We start from the raw sequence: 26989 nt of genomic DNA, 5'->3' as shown, positions 1-26989 counted from the left end.
GGTTAAAAACATCATTATTTTCATCATTATTATGAAAACGATCTATCTTCCCAGGGGAAAAGGATGTGAAGGATGTGGATGCGATGATCTGGGGTAACTCCGGAAACACTTGCCAATGGAGCAGCCCTTCAACTGCTCTTCCCAGCCTTCGTTTGCGAAGCAAAATAGCACTGGTGTAATCAGCCCTTATCTTCAGCAAATGCACCCTGCTCTGGGAACTGCAGGGCATTTACTACAGGAGGTCTTTGGAAAGTGTTTTCCAAGACAAGCTCCCTGGTTTCCTCCCTTGCTTCTGGCCACTCTGCTGTTTAAATTCTCAAATTTGAATTCTCAAATTAAATTGTGTATGACCTTTAGCATCTTTTGCCGACCAAGAAGAGCCCCTTTTCCCTGCCGCAGCCATAGTCTGGACCGCAAATTCTGAGGGCCGAGCCACCGTGGGTGGCATGACCTCCCATGCTCTCTGCTGGCTCTCCCCGCTGGGGACAAGTGGCAGCTGACTGAGTTGTCAACTTCTCATTGGTCAAACTCTTCTGAACTGTCCCCACCCGCCGCCAGCCTGAACTCCTCTCCAGGCAAGGTGGACGCCCAAAACCTTGACCTGAACTTGGGCGCCAGAAGCTGGACTAGAGGAACAGAGCCGGGAGGAGCGTGGGTGGGGGTGCCTACTGGGTGAGCAAAGCGAGCAGCAGCAAAGGTGAGGTTTGGAATCAGGAAGCGAAGAGGCTGGGGAGAGCTGGCGAGTAGACCAAGCAGCAAGCAGAGAGAACATCTGGAATTGGGAGGATGGAGAGAAGGCCGAACCTGAAACATCCCCATGCCCTGGGAATAGGAGCAGGGCCAGATCCAGGATTCCTGGGGCTGGGCGCTGATGCAATCAAGCTGCCTTCCTCAGCGAACAAATGAAACATTATGCATATGAAATTAAATACCCAAGTGAGGCAGACAAGACAACACCAGAGGCCATCAGGGAAGCAGGAGCCTTAGAGATGATCTCACCGCCCAGCGGAGGAAACCAAGGCCCCAGCAGACAAATCACATGTCAGAGTTAAGGAAATTGGTACACAGAGAGGTAAGTGAGGCAAGATTTATCTTTGGAAATCAAGTCCACTTTTTTTCTTTACCTTCAATGCAAATTGGTGTTTTCTCAAAGTCCCAGTAGAGAAGATAGTTCAGGAAACTGAGGAATAATTCTAGCATCCTCTCCCCAGTCCCTGTCCCCCCACGACACTCCCACTCACCTACCCCAAGGTGACCACACCTGTCTGTGCACAGTTAGAGCGACTGTTGAGACTTGTATTTGAAAGGTAGTAATACCAAATACGTATATCCGTTGTGTATCTCTTATCCAGGGCTCCCAGTGACCAGCACCTGGTAGAAATGTGAATGCTCTTTAATAGGAGAAAATGTGGAAGATAATGTACCTTGATAAATACTAACTGATAATACAGTATAATTTCAATTTTCTGAGATATGTAAAAAACTCTTTTGTAGAGCACAGATAGAGAGGTGATATACCAAATTGTTAACGCGGGTTATATTAGTATAATCATCTTACAAGTGCTGGTCATTTTTTATATATATCTCTATTTCTTTAGACTACTTACACTTCATAGATTACTTACTAAATTTGAAAAGATAGTTCTGTTAAAAAAAATATAATAAAATTACCTTGCATTTCAATAACAATTAAATATATTTTTTTCCGGTTTAGTGCTTTTGATTCAGGTGTCTTGTTTGATAAACAGGTAACCATAGACCCAACAGCACTAAGTACATTTCCACAAAAGATCCCAAAGTCGAGAAGCCAATTATCTTGTTGCCCCAAAGGCCAGTGATTTCTTGGTGGCCAGTGTCGTGGAGAACAGGTCCGCGAGACCCAACTCTGAATGTCTCATGAAGTCACACTTGCTCTGAGTCAGGCGGGGTGATTCATGCTTCCCACGTCTGGGAGCGGAAGGAAGCAAAGGAAGCAAGAAAAATAATAACAACACGGTGGTTATTGTATTAAATAAAGTAAATTTCAGTGTGTCCAGCCACGTGGTGAAATTCTAGAAGCCAACCTTTCTGAAAACGTAACACATAGTATGTCAGATCGATTGCAATTTCATTTTGGTTTTAGATTTTTCAAAAATTGTTGTCCAATGGGTTCATGTTCTGACCTCTTGGAAGCTGCCTATTAAAAAGAGGCAGCCAATTCCTCTGGCAAACTTTGTGGAAACTGGACACCGAATCCTGGGAGTGGCATTAAAAATGCAAGAGGGCATTTTACTCGCAGAGGACAGTGGGGGGCAGAGGGGGGCAGCGCCTGCCTGGGGGCTGCGGGCCAGCACTGAGAATCATTAATTTACGGAAAGTGAGCTAGGTGTCAGCGGGGCTCTGGGGGGGCTGGTGCCCAGGAAGCAAGTCCTCTGACCTCGTTCCCGAGTCGGCCACAGCCTTGACAATTATCGAGAGAGCTCTGAATTTCATTTCCGTTGTCAGGGGATTGTTTAAGGTCCATTTTGAATGCAAGCGGATCTGTCGCTTTCTGTGGCTTCAATAGGGTAAAATTTAGATTGCAGCTTGTATTAATTGTGTTGTAACCCTAGGAATCTCGAGGTTCGCATGTTTTTGCACCTTTAGTAACTCCGTGGCCCCTGGACCATGTGAGAGAACTAGATGAGTATCTAACGAGGGAATCACGTTTCCCCACACGTTTTCTTGCAGGCCCACCCGAGGAAATCTGGGTTTTAGCAATGACCAAAGCTCTGTTGTTTCAGATGTGAAGTAAAAGATCACCAAGTCTCCATGTACATTTGACCTGTGCATCTGAAACGTCATAGCAATCGTCAAAGCAAAAGAATTCAGAACCATGGCATGAAATTTCCCGATTTATGTACATTTTTAGAGAGGTCTAGTCTTTTTTTTTTTTTTTAATCCTCACCCGAGGACATTTTTCCATTTTTTGTTCAGATAGAGTGGGAGGGAGAGAGAGGGAGAGGGAGAGGGAGATGGGGGGGGGGGGGGAGAAACATCGACGTGAAAGGGACACATCGAGTGGCTGCCACCCGCAGGACCAACCAGGGCCGGGGACAAACTGCAACCAAAGTACTTGCCCTTAGCGGGAACCGAACCTGGGTCTCTTTGGACCGCTGAGCCAAACCGGCCAGGGCTAGAGAGGTCTAGTCTTAAGTGAAGTGATGTCACAGGTAAAATCTGTCTTCCGGGTCACAGTTTCCCTGTACCTACTTCCTGTGTGCCCACCCTGGTCATGCCCTGTTTGCATACTGTCTTGGAGCATTGCTCTCGGAAGAAGATCTGCTAAATGCACTCATGCCAAGGCATCCGTGGGGTTTGAAGTGGTTATTTTTACCAGGACATTGGCTTTTTCTGTTAGTCAAACAGCCTTCCACCATAGCAAGGAATCCCTCATAAAAGGTCAGGCCCCAGAAGTTTTACATAGAAAGAACCATTAGATGCATTTTGCAAGGAAAAAAACCCCGAGTACCGTGCCATGGATGGTGATTGACTGTGCTTATGCCCACTTTGGGATTTGAGGAGCACCCAATAGAGACACTAAACACTATTTTGCCCCCAGCATTTTGGTTGGGATGTCTTTTCTCCCGCCAGAACACAAACATAGAAAAGCAGGTAATGCAAATGACTTAGCTCTGCCGACCCCACACAGCATCCTGCAAGGGATACTGCACATAACAGGCTGAACTGGCATCTAGTGGGTCTATGAACTGAAGGACGGGTCCCACTCCCTTTAAGCATACAAGGGCACATTATGATGCCCTCTGCAAGATGCATACAGAGAGCTTGGTGCCATGTGCCAGCCTTCCTGTCATTTCTCACGTTGGAAAGTAGAAACACAACAAGGTGAGTCAACCGCCCTCAGGAAGTAAATGATGTACAGGTGAAGGGCTATTTCTTTCTTCCTCCTCTCCATGGCTCAAATCTTCTTCTTGGGTTTTCTGAGCTATCCTTGACCTCTTCCCAGTGCTACAACGACCCTCCAGCTTTGAAATAACTCTCCCATCTTGATTTCTAAAAGAACATGAAATAGCACCTTAGGAGTTTGCCTTACTTGATCTGGCAGCACAAATGGCAGAAAATTATTTCAACTGCTATACCTCCACCACCTCAAGTCTTTATCTTAAATCCAGCTCTGTCTCATTTTCTATACTTCACAGGTATTTGAGAACATGGTGGATAAGCAGATGAAGACATTGATCTGGTGTCACAGTCTAATTCCCTGCTTATCACATGTGTTTCTGGGCTAGCTACCTAAAACTCCTGATTCTCACATTCCTCATCTATACAATGGGGATAAAAGATGCATGCCTTGTAAGGGTATTATAGGGAGCAACCACACCACCGTATGCAAAGGACCTAGCATAGTACCTGACACTCAAAAGGTCAACATCATTATCAATAGTTTCATCGTCACCATCACAACCGGTAGCAGCAACCAACTCTGTTGTGCTAACAAGGTGATGTCATTAGGCATGGTGCATGGATGGGCTAGGCCGAGTCACCAGAGAGACAGTCCCTGTGAATTATACACGTCTAAATCTATCCCTGCCTGGCAGTCAGCAGCCTTGCTCTTTGGAAACAAACCAAGTAAGCAAGGAAGAATGTGCACCTAGAATTGTGTGTTCAGGCTTTCCTGCTCGCTAGATATTATGTTTTTACTGTTGCAGGGGCAGGAGGTGGAGCAGAGAAGGTCTGGGGGTCTGAGATCTGGACTCCAGGCTTTTCTCAGCTACTAATGAGTAACAGAGTGACCTTGGCCCAACACTTCATCTCTCTGGGCTTCTGCATCCTCACCAGGCAAATAGGAACTTCGATTCGATACTCTCATTTCCCTCCAGCTTGGACAGTCTATCTACTTCGCTCTTTCCTTTTTTCCTTTCCATTTTCTGATTGAGAAGACAAGGCAGGAGTGGTAACGGGCAGGAAACAGCGCCCTCTAGGGTTCTTCAGAGGCAGGCCTGTCTTGATGTGAGTGTGAAAACCACCTGGGGCTGGGCGCTCCCTCCTGCTGTTCCCTGCCTCGCTTCCCAAGTGGGCCTTACGTGTTCCCTTGATGGGAGAGGAAATTAATCCGTTTTGAAAAATTAAAAATCTCCGAACGAAAGAAAACACCAAAGACAAAAGCCCTAGAAAAGAAAACTGGAGGTACAGAAACCCAAGTCAAGTAGAAAATTATTGGGGGGAAAAATTATTAAGTCCAACTTGGAGACAGTTGGCATTATTCATTTCAAAGATAAACTTGGCATTTAATGAAGAAATACACTCTTGTTGATGGTGCCACTGAGATAGTTAGGAAAATGTTTAGAATATTTAAGCAAGGTAAACGTTAGTATTTTATTAATGCAATATTCAAAATTAAAAAAAAAAATAAGGGTCATTTTGAAAGTCTACTTTAACTTATATCTTTTGTTTATAATTTTCTTTCCTGGCATGAGGCAAAAATTAATAAAGGGAAGATTATTCTCTCCTGTTTAATAGAATTATAGAATGTCACAAGTCACCTGGTGTAACCCTCCCATTGTTTATGTGAAGAAGCTGTAACCTTTACTTTTGCTTCTAATCCAGAGCCCTTGGTACTGCCTAAAAGGTGACTATAATAGTCCTAGCAAGGCTAACATTCAACACAAACCATACGACACATGGACTTACAATGTGCCAGGCACTCTGTGTTCCTCATTCCATCCTCACCGCAGCTTGATGAGTTCATCTCCATTGTTATCCCCGTGTGACGGCGGGAGACATGGAGGCACAGAGAATTCAAGTAACTACCCCAAAGTCACAATTTGTCAATACATGTGGGCTTTTTATGTACAATCAAAAAGGCTACCTCCCAGTCAAGTTAATATGTATATACTTAGATCGGTAACACTAGGTTTTTTATTACCTCTGTTGTTTTGGTTTTGAAATACAAAATTGTTTTGTTTTCGGAAGTTCTTCCTAATCATTGTGAGGATAAATTGAGGATCAGAGGGTTGGGATGGGGACTCAACGATAGGAAGGGAGCAGACTCTAGGGAAAGGACAGGAGGTGGACTAGCTCAGAATTGGCCAGTGAGGGGCCAGTTATTTGGAGTGAGGTATAGCTTAAGGTTTAATCATGACACTTTATAAAGGGTCCACTAAGCAAGTATGTATTAAAGGAAAATAACTCATGTTAAACCTTTGTTAAACTTTATGTACATGTATTTATATTTTCTTTTGTTCTTTGGTAAAAACACTGAAATGCATGATTTTCTGTTGTTCTAGCACAGTTTTTCCCCCAGGTGTATTTCCTCAGGTTTCACTTTAAATAGCTGTATGATATTATTTTATCACCATGATGCATCATGATTTGCTTAGTCATTTCCCTATTGTTGAAGCTTTGGATTGTTCCCATTTATAAATAGCACTGCTATACCATTTCCAGACCACTTTTAAGTTGGAAGACTTTTTCTGATGTCTATTCCCAAGAGTGGATTTCTGTGTCAAAGTGAGAAACAGATTATGTCTGTTGCTACATATGGCTAGATTGTGCTCTAGAAAGACGAAAAATTGCATTGAATTTTAGTGTTCCATTTTCAGATTTATCCACCAAGACTGGTATTTGTCATTGTAACTTATTTTTCACATACCATCACCAGTACATTGAATATTACAGCTACTACCATCATCATCATCATCACCAACTCAACCAAAAACACCATTATTATCATTAACTACCATCATCATCAATACCACCAACACCATCATTTTCACAAATACCAACAACACCAATCATTATCACAATCAACTTTATCAACAAAACCACCACTACCACCATCATTTTCACCACCATGATGCCCTGTTACCATAACCACCGCTTATACTATCATCAATCCTCATCTACCATCATCACCATCACCTTCATCACCATCACCAACACCACTACCTTCACTAACAACACTAACCTTACCATTGTCATCATATAGTACCATCACCATCATCTTCACCCACCCCACCATCACGATCATCATCATCATCACCTCACCACCACAAACACCATCACCAACACCACCATCACTGTGTTCCACCACCATTACCACCACCCACCATTAATGGAAACATTCAATAGGTGTCAAATACTGTACATTTAAGTTTGTTCACATTAATCATTTTGTCCTCACAATAATCCTTCAAGATGAAACAATCCTAACAAATGGCCAGGCCAGGATCCGTGCCTCCCTCTCTCTGAGTCCAGGGCCCACTCTCTGAACTGCCAACGCCTGCAGTTCCTTTAATAGATGTACTGTGGTGTTTCAAAGGTCTTTTGCTTACATTTCTTTAGTTGCTGGTGAGACTGAGCATATTTCCATGTGGTGGTCCATTATCAACATTTCCTTATGTGGAAACCCCCCACTTACTTCCTGTGACCTCATTTTGAATGAAAGCTGAATATTGACCTTGACTAATTAGATCAATTCTCTCTTTTCTGTGGCAAGCTTCCCTTTAGCGCGTGGGGCAAACTGGCGGTCACGTCTTCCTGATGACCTCTCTGATATATTCTCTGTACTGTGATTTGATGCTCTGCATGTTCTAAATAGAGATTATTTCTTAATTTGCATATTCTATTTTTTTCATTTAGTAAGTTCTTATAATAGTTTAAATCTATTTTTTAAAAGGTCCTATTCCATAATTTTTTTCTGCTTTTAATTCAATATCATATGGTTTTGGTCACTGTCACTTTTTTAAAAATCTAGAAGGTAAATTCTTTATTAATCTCTTTGGAAAAACAAATTTTTTTTTTCCTGCTTGTTTTCTTGCAAGGATCTTAAAATCAGTATTTCAGATTTTATAAAATATACTGTGGAGACTTTCATCGTTACCACACAAACATGGAATTTTATTACCTTAAGAACATGTGGCTTTCCATCCATGAATAAGCTTTAATGTATCATTTATTCATTTTCTTTTTTTCCTATAATATTTATTTCTTTCAAAATAGTTTTCTCATTTGCAGCTGAATTATTACCTAAGCATTTCATTATACTTTTATCACCAGAATACATTAATTTTATAGCATTATAAAGTTATTCATTACCTAAGTATCAAATACAAGTCATTTTAATGAATTTATTTTTCCCCAACTCATCAGCTTTTGCTGAAACTGTAAAATCTAGGAGGATAAATAGTTCAATTTTCTCTGTCACTTGAAAAACAACATCCAAACTAGTAAAAATCATGACATCGTTAAAGGCAAAATGTTTCATAATGTCAGGGGGCCCCTATGAGCCAGTCTTGGAGAGGGAGCGCGAGAGAGAGAGAGAGAGAGAGAGGCTCCTGGCACATGGATATTCATTAATATAAACTAACTTTGGCTGAGTCCACTAGAATGAAGCTTGTTGTTTTTTATTTTTATTTTTTTTATCCTCACCTGAGGACATTCTTGCGTTTATCTTCAGATACAGTGGGAGGAAGAGAGGGAGGGAGAGAGAGAGAAACATTGACTGGTTGCCACCCACATGACAAACTGCAACTGAGGTACATGCCCTTAGTGGGAACCGAACCTGGGTCTCTCTGGTCTGCAGGCTGACGCTCTAACCACTGAGCCAAACCAGCCAGGGCGAGCTTGTTGTTTTTCGTTTTTAAATGTAATGTGAAGTTGGATTTTGATGCTAATAAACTTTCTTTCTCCAAGCTCTCTCCTTTCCAGTTGTCCGGGGGCTCCTATGAGCTGACATTAGTGGAGAGTAATAGTCAAAGCTGGGGTGTTAACTGTTGAAGGTCTCAGAGAAGTGAAGCCTACACAGCCCTTGTTGGTCCCCTTTCTACCAAAGATGGAGCACTGCCCCTGGGTCCTGATGGGATCCGGGACACGAGGGCCCACCGGGTGGGCAGCACCTCTCTGAAAGGCGGGGTCTTTAAGTCTGGAGTCCAGATTTTGCGGTCACAGCAGAAGTACATGAGTGCAACATCCCTTCATTCATTTCACACATATTACGGAGCCATGCGATCCACTAACTGTAAGGACAAAACATCTGAGCTTCAAGTGTTTGTCATCTCTGTCTCTGGAAGTGAAAGGGGGGGAAATAAAGGCATTGAATCAAATGAGCTGGCTCCTAGGAGCCTTCCACTTAGGATTTAGAATTCGTAGGCCTGCTGTCCCAGAATGGCTACCCAAGGAGCTTGCCAACGGGCTCTACCAAATGAAAAGCTGGTATTAGTAAGTGAGCCTACGGGTACAATGAGTCCCCCTGGGGCCAACATTGGACTCCTATGAAGGCTCATAGTTACTGGCTTTATCTTTCCAATATGATTTCAGAATCTTCCACCCTCTGAGCAATCTGAGATGAGTCCTCGTCTGTAGCTAGTTGCCAGTCCTTCCTGGGATCCTCAGTGACGTACCCCACCCCCCTACTTTCAGCTACCCAGCAGTGACCACACCCTTAGCACAGCCAAGAAGGGCCAGAAGTGTTCAGCAAACCAAAGGAGCCCTATGACATTGGTGTCAGTCTTTAGATCAGCGGTTCTCAACCTGTGGGTCGCGACCCCTTTGGGGGTTGAACGACCCTTTCACAGGGGTCACCTAAGACCATCGGAAAACACATATTTCCCATGGCGATGCATAACAGTAGCAAAATTACAGTTATGAAGTAGCAACAAAAATAATTGTAGGGTTGGGGTTCACCACAACATGAGGAACTGTATCAAAGGGTCGCGGCATCAGGAAGGTTGAGAACCGCTGCTTTAGATGGTCCATCCGTTTACCCATCTCTTCGTTCCTTCGGGCGCTCACTGCCTTCTTACTGAGCACAGTCTACATCCCACCCTCCCGCGGCTTTCTGCCCAGTAATACGACTGAAACAATTTCCTCTTTTAAGCTAGTCAAGCACACCAGCCAGAGGATAAACTGTGACCGAAAATTGTATTTTTAAACTAAATCGAGGTTTGAATGTCTATCTGCAAAAGAACTCCTAAGCATTGTTATGAGGCAAGAGGCAAATAATTAACAGTCACTCACCAACCAGAATGACAGCAGTAGCCTTCTAGGGAGGAGGTCCTCGGATACTCCTGAGGGGAGCCAAAGAGATAAAATGTGGTACCCGCAAAAAATGTTAACACCTGAGGTTAAATAGTTGTTAAACTAAGGATGGAAAATTTTTTTTTAGTATTTTTTTTCCTACTTGTTCTGGAGGAGTGTTAAAATGAGATTTTCTAACTGTAATAGAATATACTGTGGAGACTTAAATTATTATTTTTAATTTTTGAGTAAAGGGATGGTAGGGAATTTGGAGGGCAGGGGTTCCCAAGAACAAGACTTCCTGTGTTATTTTCAGAATAAGCTATCACCCTCTTACACTGCAAAACATACAGGGTTTACAAAACTGGAGCCCTTGGGATTCCACTAATCAAGTGCTTGATACTCCGCAATGCCCCTGAATTCATTCAACATCCATTCGTTTATTCAACAAATACTTCGTGAGAACAATTCTAGCACGGTGAGTGCTCTGTGGGGAAATGCAAAGAAATGTAAGACGTCTTCCCTAATCTCAAAGACACTGCAGTCTGCTTGGCAGATAAGACCTACAGAGAGAAAGGAAAACTAATAATAGAACACAATAAATAAATTGCCCAGATGAGTGCCAAATAAAACAATAAGTGACCCCGAGTTTCAAGGGAGTAAATCACTGTAGGCTGGAAGTACCAGAGAAGGCTTCCTGGCAAGGTAGGACTCCAGTATTTGAACACAGGGAAGACACAGGCCAGGCCATTTGATGGAGGCGGGGTACTAAAAATCGACTCTGGCGGTGACACAGCCATTGGGTCAGCCTGTGCTCCAGCCAAGCAAGTGGCCATTAGAGTGATGACTAATTGTGCAAAATGACCAGTGACTTCAACCCAGATGACTGAAGTGAGTCTGGGGTAGACGCAGACTGTGCACAGACTCGATGTAATTCTCTACTAGCTGTGCCAACACAATTCTGAGAGATCCAGCACCCAGATGCAAGCAAACCTGAAGAATAGCAGAGAGGGAGGCATTGATAGGGGAGTTGAGGCAGGTATGTCATTTGAAAGGAATGGAAACACCAGACAATCGCCCGGTGGTCATCAAACAGCATGCATGTTTAAACAATGCATCCAGAAACAAATGGCTATACCTGTCCCTTAGGCCAAGTGTTTTCGGAAGGAGACTATTTTCTGCTCCATTCGCTATTTTCTTCTCCTCCTGATATTAGCCAATGACTTGAACATGTCTGTGGTCTTTTGAGGGCACAGCACAATATAAAATGGGGGGAAAGGAAGTGGCTATTAAAAGCCAAAAGAACTGAGTTCCTGGCCTGGTTTTGCCATTGATACTCTTGAAAACTTGAGCCCTGTCCCTTAAACTTCCTGGATCGACTTTTCCTCCCACAAGATGATGGCAACATCACCCACCTTAATTATATTACCGGGTTAATTTGGGTATGAAGTATGATGATATAAATACATGTTCAATCAAGTACTTTAACACTCTTTACATTCTTTACGCCATTTAATGCTGAGGACAATAGTTCACATTTAAGAATTAGCAGCTCGCCCAGCCAATGAGGCTCAGTGGTTGAGTGTCGACCCATGCACCAAGAGGTCTCTGGTTCGATTCCCGGTCAGGCACATGTGGGCCCAATCCCCAGTGGGGGCCATGCAGGAGGTGGCCAGTCGATGTTCTTGCTCATCAATGTTTCTATCTCTCTCTCCCTCTCCCTTCCTCTCTCTCTAAAATCAATAAAGGAAAACATTAAAAAAAAAAATGAGCAGCTCTATTCATCAATAAGAAAACTGATTGGAGAGGTTCCACTTGTCCAGGGCCACATAGCTATTGCAACCCCAGTTCTTCAAAACCTTCTTGCTTCAAGAAGGTCGGAGACAGCACGTTGAAAAAACCGTCCCTGAAGTGGGGCGTCGGCCTGCGTCAAGCTGACCGCACGGTCCAGTGAAGCTAAGGCAGAAAGCAGCAGGAAGCGGGGATGCGACCGGGGCGCCCAGCAGGGTGCGATCACCCTTTTATTCTTTAAAAAAACGTGTGTAAAACGTCTCAGCCTGAAGCGCCTGTATTAGGGTTATCCCCCAGCTCAGAGCTGCCCGAAGGGACGGAAAGGGCTCTCTGACGAGCAGCCATCTCAACTTGGGTCGCGGGTTAAAATCAGCCGGGGAACATGGAGGGACCTGGAGAGTATTATCCTAAGCGAAACAAGCCAATCAGAGAACGACAAATATCGCATGATCTTACTTATTTGTGGACACAAAACAAACTGATGAACAAAATAGACCCAGAGACGTAGAAGTAGGGTACAGACTGACAACCCTTAGAGGACGGGGTTGGGCGGGGGAGGGAAGAGGTAAACCACAGAACTTACATGCATGTATGTGTAACCATGGACATAGACAGCAATGCTGGGGATGGGGTGGGGGACCGGATAGGGAGGAGGGTGTCAATGGGGGAAAAGGAGAAACACCTGTAACAAAAATAAATTAATAAATAATAATAATAATCCCCATGCACAGGCCACCCTCCAGGATAGCAGGATCTGTGGGGATGGGAGATGGGAATGAACACGTTGACAGCCCCCAGATGTGGCCAAGTTTGAGAACCACTGATCCTAGAGAACAGAGGAAGGGTCTCCCCAAGGGCCAATTTGAGCTTCCAGTATTTTAAGATCCAGCCACAAGTGGCATCATCTGCACCATCCGTTTGTTTTATTTCTGCTTTGTTAGCAAGTGGTGAGTAGGAGTTCGAAGGTCCTACCCAAGGTCTTTGTTCTCCAAGACCTCACTGTCGCGTTTACCGGGAATAACCCCTTGTATGAACCCAGCGTTCTGTGGCCGTCTACTCTGCTTACCCTTAGAACGGGCTCTTCAGGTGTTATTTAAGGATCAAAGGTTGATTTTGTTTTTTTTAACTTCACTCTTATTAAATACAACAGTCGGCACAGGAAGAAAGACAGAGGGAGACACTCCCCAGCGACAGATGCTTCTACAGATAAATTCATTTACGGATAAAAATTTAATTTTACAAAGTGATGCTTGTCTCTCACTCTTTGGTGTTTTTTTTTCCTCACTTCTCTCTTTGGGGTCTCCCTGGGGTGCTCAGGATCAAGACTTAATAACTTCCTGGGCTGGTGAAGTCAGGGACCCCGCGTGGTTCCACGTGCAGAGTGAAGGCCGGACTGTGGGGCTTCAGCGGCAAGAGGAGCACCTGGGGCTTCGCAAACATGTGGATCTCCAGGTCCCACCCTCGGATTCAGTGTGTGTGAGAAGGGCTCAGAGAAATCTATTTTTAAGAAGCTCTCTAAGTGATTCTGGTACAGCCTGTCCCAGGAAACTGTTGGCCCCACACCCTTCTTGGAATGCTGACCTTTGTGTTAATTCCCTTTTCCTGTGAAGCCCTGTGAGTGTGTGTGTGTGTGTGTGTGTGTGAGTGTGTGTGTGTGTGTGGCCCTTTTCAAATGCCCATGTGATTGTAGCCTGAGCAGCTCACTAAGTTCCTCTGTGTTGTGGGTCGATGTGAGGACAGGGGTAATAGGAGGGTCTCCATGTGTGTTCACTGAACGAGCCAGAGGAAAGGAAGGTCTGCTGGTGTGAGAAGGCGGCTAAGGGACCAGGGTTCCGAACCCATGTCAAGTCTAGAAAAGGGAACCGGCTTCCCAAAGAAACGTGGTTGGCTTCACAGCACAGGCAGCTCTGGGAGGGCCTGTGCCTTTCCCCACAACTTGAAACACTCGCTTCTTGTCAAAACAAAAATTTCCGACAATGTGCAAAGTATAAATTGTAAAAAGAGAAACATTTTCCTTCGCAGTTCTACTATCCTGAAATAACCATTATTTACAGTTCAGTGAGTAGCCTTCCAGACCATGTATATTAGATAAAATTACATATATTTTGCAAAATGAAACAAATGCATGCTCTCTTCCACCATTTGTTGTCTTCTTCGTTTAATTATGTATTGGACATCTTTCCGTGTCACTTCATATATGTCTCTTTGGTGATATCCTCTGTGATGTGGATGCACCAAAATGTAACCAAACTGCTGATGGATTTTTAGTTTTTTTCTTATTTTAAACAATGAGGCAGTGAACATCTTTGAACATACATCTTTTGCTCACTTAAGAGTTTCCTATCAGTGGATCTGTTAAGTCTTCATATGGCCAAAATATACCTTCAGATTTGATAGATGGCAGGCCCACCAAAAAGGTTGTACCAACGTATATGCCCACCCACATTGCATATTTACCCACATGTTTTTCCTGAGTTTTTTAAAAACGTTTTACCAATTAAATAAGCGAAAATCTCTCTCATTGGTGTGATTCCAGTTTGTTTGTTTTTTTATCCTCACCCAAGGACATTTTTCCATTTTTTGTTCAGATAGAGTGGGAGGGAGAGAGAGGAAGAGAGAGAGAGAGAGAGAGAGAGAGAGAGAGAGAGAGAGAGAGAGAGAGATCGACATGAAAGGGACACATAGAGTGGCTGCCACCCGCACGACCAACCAGGGCCGGGGACAAACTGCAACTGAGGTACGTGCCCTTAGCGGGAACTGAACCCGGGTCTCTCTGGACCACAGGCCGACGCTCTAACCGCTGAGCCAAACCGGCCAGGGCCAATTCTAGTTTCTTAACTAAGTGGCATGCTTTTCATATGCTTAACAGTCCCAGTGTTCCTGTGACCTAACTATTTGTACCTTTCACCTCAAGTCAAGTCTCGCCTTCGTGTGTTTTTATTTCGCTATGGCACCTGTTGATAAACAGTAAATAGCCACATGCTCAAGAGAGTAAATCCCACTGAGAAGGTGAGGGGCGAGGGAGCCATTTCCCACTGAATCAAGGTATCAGAACCAGCAAAAAGCACTGCTTATTATTATTTAGTGTGTAGGACCTTCAAAACTGAGGCCACGTCTTATATTCTGCAAAATACAGTGATGGAAATAAAACAGGATCTTAAAAAGTATTTGTTGAGCAAACGAGTAAATGTGGACGGATAGGCATACCCAGACCTGCACCACGTGCCTGGCTCTGTGCGAGGCACAGGGAGACAGATGAGAAACATCATCCCTGCTTTTAAACATTTGAGGTTTTGTTGAGGCTGTTGATATGTAACGTGATCATGACAACGCAGGAACTGATCGGTGGAGGGTTGAGTAGCTAAATTCTGTACTTGAAGATCTTAGCTCTAGAGGACCACAGGCACCTAAATAAATGACTTTGATGTAATAGACCAAGAGTACAGGTTCACACAGGTGCTGTGGAAGCATCAGTTTTAAGGAGGAACAGTTAGCTGAGTGAGGAAGCCTGGGGAAAGTGTTCCAACTAATAAGAGCAAAGACATGGAGGTATGAAACAGCAGGGTGTGAGCACAGGAAAGCAAACCTCATTCGGGGTTCCAGAATCGTTAGGGCCCGAGGCCAGATGAGTCCAGACAAGCAGATAGGTCTGATCCTTCACACCACGCTGGGGAGCGTGGTCCACACTGAGCCAAGGAAGCCGTCGTCGTCTCCTTCTCCTCCTCCTCCTTCTCCTCCTCCTCCTCCTCCTCCTCCTTCTTCTTCTTCTTGTATTTTATATTCATAATTCTTTAAATTTAATTAATTTATATTTGTTATAGGTGTTTCTCCTTTTTCCCCCACTGATGCCCCCCCCACCCTGTCCCCAGCTTTGTTGTCCATGTCCATTGTTCATGCATACATGCATATAAGTTCTGTGGTTTATCTCTCCCCCCCACTCCCTCTTCTGGAAATTGTCAGTCTGTACCCCACTTCCACGTCTCTGGGACCCCATTCCTCAGGCTGTTATGTTCACTATATTCCACAAATAAGTGAGATCATGTGGTATTTGTCTTTCTCTACTTGGCTTGTTTTGCTTAGGATAATACTCTCCAGGTCCCTCCATGTCGTCTCAAAGGATAAGAGATCTTTCTTTCTTACAGCTGCATAGTACTCCATTTTGTATATGTACCACAGCTTTCTTAGCAAGGGCTAGGATACCCTGCGGTGCATTGTTCATGGCTTCCTCTGGCTCCCTGGTGAAGGAGGACTTCAGGGACAAGGGTGATGGTGGAGGGGAAGTGCAGGAGGAAGTTCTATGACCCTTCAGGGATGAAGCAACGCAGCTGTGGCAACAGGGCTGCAAAGTGGACAGATTGGGGAGTAAGGACTTGGTGATTCATTGGGTTTGGGATGACGAAGGAATGACAAATATGGGCTTGGTTTCTGGTCTGGGTGACAGGATAGATGATGGTGTTACTGACTGGGAAGGAAAATGCAGGAGAGGATTTGGGGGAGATTATTAGTGTGGTATTTTGGAAATGTTGACTTGGAGGAAACCAGGGCAGCCACGGGAAATACTCAGCAAATAGTTATGTATTAGTTTGAGGCTCTCAACGAAGAGATAAAGGCTCAATGCTGAGGTCTGGGAATGAGTGAGTTCTAGATGGTACAGGATTTCAAGGCGGGAACCTTTATGAGCCTCAGCCATAGGCCTAACCCTTAGGCTAAGTGCATTGTCCCCTGGAGGGCCCATCACAGCTTCGGATCTGGAGTGAACTTTGGCCTAGAGCCATAAAGCCTGTTTCCCCCCCTAACAGGGAAGCCCAGCATTCTTTACTGTTGAATGAGAATGAACTACTCACTGATTGGTTGTTCAAGTTTTTTCCCCAGAATCAATTCTTCTTGCCCATCAGTAATTTGCTTGCGGTGAAAAAACAAAACAGAAACAAAAACAAACAAAAAACTCACAAAAAATGACTGGAGTTTGCTGATATCGGTGCAAGGTCAAAGTCAAGGTCACTCTTTTGTGAGAAAGACGTGCCCCTCTGAGTAGCAAGATTGGGAGGGGGCTGTATTTTAGCCCTCGCTGTCACTGTGTCAGCAGGACTTACTTTCTTATTCATATGTGTCCCTGTGAATGGCCCAGAGCTTGGCTCTAGGGGAGACGATGCCCAGAATGCAGCCACCCAAGGACATCAGAGCGTTGTGGGGGCTGCTGTTTGCTCTGCCACCGGCCAGTGCAGGGACTTTGGACAAGTTACTTTACTTCTCTGAATCTGAGTTTCCTGATCTTGTTAACGTGGAGATAATAAGAGAAATATCTGCTCTCTTGCTTTTCATGACAGCAGCTATATAAAATAAGAAGTATTTTTGGAAGTCCCGTGCAAATGCCATCACTGTTTGAAGACGTCCGGGAGAGAACCTGCCCTTAATAGGCTTCAGTGTGCACAGTGGTCGGATGAGCTGTGCACGAACTACACTCATTTATCTGCTCATTTATCCAACCCCTTTATTCAGCAAGGGCTCTGCCAGTGTCTACTCTGTGTGCGGCAGTTGGGATAAAAAACCGAATGGACATCATGGAAAGACGTGGAGGAATCCTAAATGCTCTCTACCAAGGGGAAGAAGGCAATCTGAAATGGTGACATACTGTGTGATTCCAACTCGGTGACATTCTGGAAAAGGCAACATTGTGGAGACAGTACAAAGATCAGCTGTTCCAGGGGCTTCGGGGGAAGGGACGGACAAATAGACAGAGCGCAGAGGACATTTAGGACAAGGAGACTACTCTGCATGACACCATAGGGATGGATATGTCACTGCACATTTGTCCAAATCCATAGAATTTAACGTAGCATCTTAACATAAACTATGGGCTATGGGTGATCGTGTTTGTCATTGTACCTTCACTGACTGGAACGAACGCACCACCCTGGTGCAGGGTGTCGACAGTGGCGGAGGCTGAGCAGGAGTGAGGGCAGAGGGTGGAGAGGGGCCTGTGATCGGATCTGCAATAGCTATACATGGAAGGTGTGGCCATGCACGAACGCGGTGTGAGCAAGCTCCTTCCATTTATATTGTTCCGATATTTGGTCTTCATTTGTGGCAGGTGCATGTAGAGAGTCAGCGCTGTGTATTGTTCAGATAGGACGCCCTTATCCTTTACTTACTGTAGCGAAAGTTCTCACCCAGTCGTAAGTTCTCACCCCGTGGTAAATTTTCACCCAGTGCAAATGCAACTGCCTGTGGACACTGGGATGCGGGTCAGGGAAACAGTCCCGTCAGCATCCACAAGGGCAGCGTGCAACCTCCACATGGCCGGAGGGAAGGAGTTGGCGTTGGCCGGTGAGCTTGGCCAGACCACTTTGGAGTGTCTGTTTTGCATCCCTCTGCCCTGGAATTGGATCACTCTGGCAGGGAGCAGGGTGCAGTGAGTAAGGCAGAGCTTAAGTCAGTGGTTTGACCCTTCAGGCCTTAACCTTGGGAGGCTCCATGATGAGTATTAAGTCTGGTGTCTGCTGATGCAATTGCCCTTGCTGTGTTGGTGGGAGATAAATGACTCGGTCTGCATTCAGCCTTATTCATCTTGGGACTTCATTTTATGAGAGAGGAAAAAGTGACAATGGTTGGTTTTACAAGACACCAAAAGAGCAGGTAAAAAAGAATGAATTTCAATGTAACCGAATAAAACTCAAAGCAATTTTTTGAACATAACACCGCTTAGATAGAAGAGGCTTTGGGAGTGGGTCATGCTCCCCCACATGGTCTACCCTTCCGTAGGTGCAGCCAATGAGCAAAACCAAGTGGGAGGAGTCTTGAGATGAAAACGTGTATCGCAAAGGCGTCTTAAGCGAATGTGTTTTTTGTGCAGGGGTCGCTGCAAACCTTTCCAAAGTGCATTTAACTGAAGATATCAATAGTTACAGAGCAATGCAGAAAGTCACTTGCTGCAAACAACACACATTCAGTGGCCCTGTCATTATTACTTTATGCTAGAACTGTTTTTCTGAATGGAAAACTCTGGGCAGATTTTCTCCCAGGTGTATTGAAATGACAAAGGTTGCATAATGTACAGTTGACCCTTGAACAACACTTTTGAACTGCGTGGGTCCAGTTACATGTGGATTTTTTTCAGTAAGTACATACAGTACTGTAAATATATTTTCTCTTCCTTATGATTTTCTTAATATCATTTTATTTCCTCTAGCTTATTTTATTGTAAGAATATAGCATTATATATATATTATATATATTATATATATAATACAAATGTGTGCTAATTAACTGTTTATGTAATTGGCAAGGTTTTCGGTCAATGCTAAACTATTGGTAGTTACGTTTTTGTGGAGTCAAAGTTATACATAGATTTCATCTGCTGGGTGTCTGGGAACCCTAACTTCTGTGTTGTTCAAGGGTCAACTGTAATTTCATTGGAAAAGGGGAAAATGTGACCCCATGATGTAGACCCCATAGAGATACTATGGGGGAATTCAAGCTAAGCCTTCTGTTCCTCAAGCATAAAATGCTTTCTCCTACCCCAGGACCCTTGCACATGCTACTCCTTCTCTTCTTCCTTTAGACTTCAAATGATGGGCCCTTTTTTTATTTTTCAGGTCTGGGCTTAAATGTCACCTCCCTACAGATCCCCTAAAAAGGAGGTTCTTTCAACTTCCACTGTGGATTATTTTAGTGTTATAATCCAGATTCTCCAATAATATTGATCACATTTTATAATTGTAATTGTATTTATTTTGCTTACTTGTTTGCTTTGTCTCGCACAGTGGACTGCAGGACCCACTAGGCAGAGGCTATCCACAACTGTTTTACTCCCAAGATACACCCAGCGTCTCTAAGAGTATTTGGTGTATAATAGATGGTTAATAGATAAATGAAAATGATAAACTAACTCTAGTCATTGCCCTCTCAGTAAGAGGACTCATTTGTCAGGCAGCTGGTAGACCCAAATGCTATCTCATCCTCTGATTATGAAAACATAGGCGATGAGCCTCCTTTCTCAATACAGTCAGATTTACAGTAAGCCATCGATTTTGCAGACTTCAATCGAATGGACTTCAGATTTAACGGACACATTTCTAGTCTGTATGTCATATGTGAAAATTAGCACCCCGTAAATTTTTAAATGCTTTTAACCAAGATTTGCTTATAATTAAATTGACAGGTTATTTTTTTGTTATTAATTCACTGTGATTTTAAACAAATTTTAGCAAATTGGTCACATGTTGGAAAAAACACTAGTAATTTCCCCAACATAAATAAACATTACATACCCACAACTATAGTCTACATATTTAAATCCAAGAGTCATCGCTTCACTTGTAAACAATGTTTGGGGACAGATTGGCACCTGATCACACTGCACCGAGAGTGCTAATTGGCTCTGTTGTGGGGTGGCGTGACTTTCTGCAGCGGTTTGTACCGGCGGCTAAGGTTCCCACGCGCGCTAAGCCAGCCCCAGCCGTGCGCATCTGTTCACGCGCAGTGACTGGTGACCGGTTCAGTATAAATTCAAAACTAAAATAACACATACAGAAAATTTTCTGTGAATTAAACTTCTCACACTTACTTAATTTTAATTACACAAACGTGTCTACGTAAGTAAAAACAGGTAAACTAACTAATTTGTCTATTTTAACATTTGCATTCGGGATATCTACTTCATTATATAAAAGACTTTCGGCTTTAATGGACATCCCCTTGCCTGAATTAGTCCATTATATCGAGATTTTATTGTATGTCAACTCTACAGGATGGGGCGAAAGTAGGTTTACAGTTGTCCATATGGAAAAATAATACAATAATCATAAATAATAATACAGGAATAAACGCTGTCTTCACAACTGTAAATCTACCTTTGTTGCTCCCTATAGTTTCCTAAAACACAATGTATCGACTCAAGCTAGAAATGGGGTGAAGAGTGGGAGCACCCCATATGTATTTCAGGCACCGTGAGCTCCTTGAAGACAAGGGCTGAGTCTTACTTATAAATGTACCCTGAGCACAGTGCCGGGCACATGACGGTATGCTTGCTCAGTGCTTTCTGCCTGGAAGAAGGAAATTAAAGCAACTCGAGGTAATACCCTCTGATTTTCTGCACACCCAGCTTTATGGGAATAGGGTTAATCTTCCTGCCAGATCATAAAAGATTGCACAGTTGGACAAACTAAATGACAAAAATAGAAGCCAAGCTTATTCCCTGCATGTGGATTAAAGAGCGCCACTTATTATAGTGAGGCAGAAATCAATTTTCTCTGTGTCTGCCTAGCTATGACTAGCTAATAATGCATAGAAACGTTTTATTATTCCGTTTCTCTGAGACCCTAAAATGGAGAGAGAGAGAAGAAAATAAATGGAAAGAAAGACTCCAATACAGATGTATTCCTAGAATTCTCTGGGAGGAGCAGCCATATTGCTGCCCCACCTTGGGATAGATTATTTTAAAAATAATAACAACAATTCAGTTAGATCAATTCTGCTGAGTTCCAAGAAGGAATTTGTCATTTTTCCCAATGGTATTTAGTGCCTTTCAGGAAATAATTCCTTACGTAGCTTCAAGAGCTGAAACCATGACAGGGAGACAGATAAAGGATGAAGGGCATCCAGCGTGGTCAGGGTCACAGGAGGGTCTGTATTTTATTCTTTGCTTGGGAGCATTTCCCACTTAAATGCTGCAGTAGCTAGTCTTCAGCCTTTATTTCCAGACTGGGCCAGTATGCATGTATACATTTAACTTTCCCGTTCATTTATATTAAATCACCAATAATCAAATAATACCTGCAAGGGCTCATAATACTGATTAGGGCTCATTAAAAGCAGATGCTTGGAGGTCAAACATACCTGGATTCAAATCCCAGCTCTAGAGCTTTCTGGTTCGTTCTGTTTACTGGCTAATGGAGTAATGATAGCAGCTACCTCTGTTATAGGGTTGCAGTGAGGAATTAAGTGAGAAACTACCTTGAAACACAGTGTTTGCCTTATATACATGGTGGGGGGTAGCTCTTTTATTCTTTATTTATGGGTCAGTCAATATGTTAGATGCATTATATGTATTCATATATAGTAGTATTTAAACTTTACATAAACTTCAGGGGAGTTACTGTTATCCCCTTTAGCAGATGAGAAAACTGAGGCATAGAAGGCAGATGACCAGGTTACAAGGGTAGAAAGCGGCAGGAGCCCAGTCTTGAATTTGGGACTTCTAGATCTAAACCCGGTGCTGTTTTCACAATACTGTTAGTTAGACATTCTCTCTGTTCGGGCTAAAAACCCATTCATGGAGACTGTTTTATTTGTATTTATTTATTATCCATTTATTGACCTTGTTTCTCCCTCAAACCCTGGTCCTCTTTAATACCATGCCCTTTAATAACTCATTAAATAACTGGTCAGTTGGAATGATGGGCCTGTTGGCCAAAAAGAAAATCAGATGTGTGCATAAAGGTAATATGGATCAACAGTTTTTTGTTTTGTTTTTTAATCCTCACCTGAGGATATTTTTCCATTTATCTTCAGATAGAGTGGGAGGGAGGGAGAGAGAGGGAGAGAGAGAAACATCGACGTGAGAGGGACACATTGACTGGTTGCCTCCTGTAGGACCCTGACCAGGCCTGGAGATAAACCGCAATCGAGGTATGTGCCCTTGACCGGAGTCAAATTCATGACTCTTTGGTCCACGGACTAACGTTCTAATCGCTGAGCCAAACCGGCCAGGGCTGGATCAATAGTTTTGACAAATTTTGTTACATGCATTTATCTTGGGCCCTGCCCGAGTTTCTTCTACAATGTGTTTGTGTAATGCTGCATTTTTATGTGATCTTGCTGTGACTAAAGCATGAACTTTGCCATTGAGTGAGGGCAGTCACCAGAGCAGTAAATCCTGCCAAAAGCACACACTGATGCAACAGTATATGACCTCCGATCCCTTTCCTCCTGACTTTTGTCTCCATGGTTTTCCTTTCTCTAGGGCTGGTATTTTTTATTTTTTGTGTGCCACCTCCTCTGTTCCTTTTTTTCAGCTCATCTCTGAGTGTCTCTTAGGTTAAGCAGAGTAAAGAGAGGTTCCAGAATCCCCAAACCCAGCCATTCCTCATCCAAGACGAGTCATTCACTGATTCCGCCGGTTCGATGTGCAGCCCAGGGTCCTCCAACCACATCCTACTTCCCATATGCAGTAAAGCGTGGTGGTTAATAAGATGGGCTTGAACGATGGAGGGACTTGGGTCAGAATACCAGCTGTGTTATTTATAATGACCCATGTGACCTGGACAATTAGCCTCTTTAAGTCTGCTTCCTCATTTGTGAAATGGAACTACTAGCACCTGCCTCGCTGGGTTATTGGGTAGATGAAGTCAGTTAATAACAGGTGCTGAGCTCCCGGCACATGATGGACTCCTAGTAACTATCATTATTATTACTTACCTCTTTCTCATGTTTTAGTTCAAAATTAGAATCTTTCTATAAACCCCACACTGTAATGTCCATTTCAGTATTGGCAGCCTTTGAGCGACGAGTGTCAGGACAGATTCCCTAGTGGAGGAGGAGGGTGTGAATTAAAGGTGCCCGTTATTCATTAGTTGAGTCCATCAGCAAAGATCTGTTGAGCATGTAGACGGCACTGGGAACATTCTCAGTCTGTTAATTAGTTTGTAGCAACTACTTCCATTCTGTGTGTCATGCAAAAGAGATATAAACTGGGTTCCTGTCCTCAAGGAGCTTTTACTCTTGTGGGAAAGACATGCCTCAGTCCAGGAAAGGGTAATGCAGGAGCGAAGACTGTTCGTCACCAGGAGACGTGCACACGGCATGCTCTCAGAGGGTTCTAGAAAGAGCACGAGCAGTGCCCAGCACACAGTAGGCACCTTCGAAACACTGGTTGGAGGAATGAGGAAGCAGTGAATCAGTGGGTGAGAGACAGTGTTTGACAAGGACTCCTGGCTTCAGTCCAGCCCACCCCAGGCCTCTCCCTTTACCAAACACAAGTAGATGGATTGCTATGGGAACAAAGCAATGTTGGGCACACCCAAGGGCATGCTAGTTTATAAAGGAATGAATAGAAGTAACAACCCACCTTGATCCTCCTTAAAGCCCAGTCTGTGACCTTCTGCAGATGTGATCCCTATGGGGCTCACCTCTCCTTGTCCACACCCACTTGGCCCTCCCACAGAGACTCATTGTAACTGGAGCTCCTGCAGCTGTCATCAAACTTACAGCCCCTCAGCTGGAACCTCAAGCCCTCTGAGTTGTTCAAGAGGTCCCCTGTAGAGACTGTAAGAGCAGAACAACCTGATTTCCATAGAAATAGCTGCCACCCTACGCAGAGTGAGTGGGTTCAGCTAAATATCATTACATACACGAAAACTGGGGCTTGTAACTAATGATATGGCTGTACTTCCGGAACTTTTCTGGAAAATCTCGCCATCAGAATCGTCATCATTTCATTTCATAATAAATATCCTTTTATCACCTGTATACACATGCTCTCAGTCCAAATATGCTTATTTTGTTTTGTTCTGTTTTTATTTCAATGAAGGTTTCTTCTGTTTTATTGACTGGCTATGATTCACTAGACCTCATGGAATAGCTCTGTTTTATATTTCTGAAGACAATGGTAAGATCTGATGTTAAGGGTTTGAAGCAAAGAATGAGTGAAAAGGGAATGTGCAAACAGAATCCAGTGGCTTTATATTTTTGAAGTTTTTTAAGCATCTTGATAATTTAAAAAATTTGCATACAGAAAATTATCTTATTTGGTATATAGTTCCGTATGTTTTAACACATACAGAAATGTTTATAACCACTACCACAAATAGGTCACAGAATATTCCATCACCTGGGAAAACCCTCTTGTGGTGCCCATTTGTAGTCAAACCCTCGTAGCCATTCTTTTTCTCGCCTTCCCTATAATTTTGCCTTTCCAGAATGTCACGTAAGTGGAATCATGCAGTATGATCCTTTTGAGACTGGCTTCTTCCACCTAGTGTAGTGTATTTCTGATTCACCGCATTTTGTATCTATCCATTCCTTTTTATTGCTAAATGCTGTATCATTGTATGGATGTGCCACAGTTTTCTCATTCATTCATCCATTGAGAGACATTTGGGTTCTTTCCAGTTTGGGTCAATTATGAATTATGCTGCTATTAATATTTATGTCCAGGTTATTGTGAGAACCTAAGTTTCAATGTCTCTGGGATAAGCCCCAGGAGATGTTAAGTGAGCCATGTGGTAAGTGTATAATGGACTTCACGTGAAATTGACAAACTGTTTTCCAGAGTTATTATACAATTGTGCATTCCTGCCAATGATGTATGGGAATTCCACTGGCTCTTCATTCTTGCTACCACATGGATTGCCCTGTGTGCATACTTTAATCATTCTAATAGGTATTTATGGTAGCTATCATTTAATTTGCATTTCTCTATTGAATGATGATGTTGTTCATCTTTTCATATACTTATTTGCCAACAGTATGCCTTTTTTGGTAAAGTGGCTGTTCAGATCTGAGGGCTATTTTTAAAAATTGTGTTTGTTTCCTTATTTTTGAGTTGTGACAATCATTCATGAATTCTGGATACAAGTAATTTATTCCCTCCTCTTCTCATTTCTGCAAGAGATTGCATAGAATTGCTTTTTGTGTCTTTTTCTTGAATGTTTAGTTGAATTCATTAATGAAGACTTCTGGGCTTGAAGTTTGGGGGGGTTTTCCTAGGAGAATTTTCAACTATGAATTCCATATCTTTAGTAGATATAGATTATCTACTTCTTCTTGAGTGAATTTTGTGAGTTTGTGTCTTTCACGATTTGGTCCTTTTCATCTAAGTTCCTAATTTGTATGCAGAGAGTTGCTGTAATATTCCTTTATTATCTTTTTGTGTCTGTGGCGTTTGTAGATATACCGTCTTTCAAACCTCATATTGGTAATATATGTCTTCACCTTTTTTTCTCTTGGTATATCTATAAAGAAGTTTACCAATCTTAGTGATTTTTTACGATAACCAGCTTCTGTTTTCACTGATTTTCTTCTTTTTCAATTTCATTAATTTATTTTCTTATATTTATTATTTTATTCCTTCTTGCTCTGAGTTTAGCTAGCTATTCTTTTTCTAGTTTCTTAAGACAGAAGCTTAGATTATTGATTTGAGACCTTTATTTTTTTTCTAAAATCGGCATTTTCAGTATATGTTTCTTTCCAGGTACTCATTTAGCTGCATCCCACAAAGTTTGCTATGTTGTATGTTCATCTGCATTCAGTTCATATACTTTTTAAAGTTTTTAAATTTCCTAAAAGTGTTCTCCTGATACTTTCTTGCTGGCCAATGAGTTTCTTAAAGTGTATTTATTTCCATATATTTAGATGTTTCCCCAAAATCTTATTTATGGATCAAGTTGATTCTATTATGGTTAGAGAACATACTTTGTATGATTTCATTCTTTTAAATATGACATTTATGGTCTATTTTGGTGAATGTCTCATGTGTACTTGGAAAATAGTGTGCAGTCTATTGTTACTTGGGTGGGAAAGTCTAAGAATGTTCAGTGGGTCAAATAGGTTATAGCGTTGTTTAGGTCTTCTATATTCTCACTGATTTTTTTTTTTTTATCCTCACTCAAGGACATTTTTGCATTTATCTTCCAATAGAGCAGGAGGGAGAAGGGGTGGAGAGAGAGAAACATCAATTTGAGAGAGACACATGGACTGGTTGCCACCCGCAGGACGCCAACCGGGGTGGGGACAAACTGCAACCAACGTACATGCCCTTAGCGGGAACCAAACACAGGTCTCTCTGGTCCACAGGCCGAGGCTCTAACCACTGAGAAACCGGCCAGGGCTTGTTTTGTTTTTTGGTCTACTTGTGCTATCAATTGTTAAAAGAGTATTGTAGTCTCCAGCTGTAATTATATATTTGTCTTTTTCTCTTTTCACTTATCAGGTCTTGCTTCATGTATTTTGAAGCTCTGTTTTTAAGTGCATACATATATAGTGTTGCTATATCTTCTCGATGAGTTAACTCTCTTATCATTATGTAATAGTCCTCATTATCTTTGATCGTTTTCTTGTTCTGGAATCTAATTTGTCTGATGTTAATATAGCCACTAATTTTCTTTAGTGTTCATTAGTGTTTGCATAACATTTCTTTTCCTATCATTTTATTTTTCTACATCATTATGTTTAAAGTGAGATTCTGTAACAACATACGGTTGGG

General features: G+C 42.8%; 1 protein-coding gene across 1 annotated transcript in view; it reads left to right on the top strand.

The window, feature by feature from the left end:
• The window catches only part of CLIC5 (chloride intracellular channel 5), a 150225-nt gene that overhangs the window by 23778 nt on the left and 99458 nt on the right, over positions 1-26989 (top strand). The window lies entirely within an intron of this gene.

Source organism: Molossus molossus, unplaced genomic scaffold, assembly GCF_014108415.1.
Source record: "Molossus molossus isolate mMolMol1 unplaced genomic scaffold, mMolMol1.p scaffold_m16_p_8, whole genome shotgun sequence".
NCBI classification, from domain to species: domain Eukaryota; kingdom Metazoa; phylum Chordata; class Mammalia; order Chiroptera; family Molossidae; genus Molossus; species Molossus molossus.
This window is presented reverse-complemented; position numbering and strand designations above follow the sequence as displayed.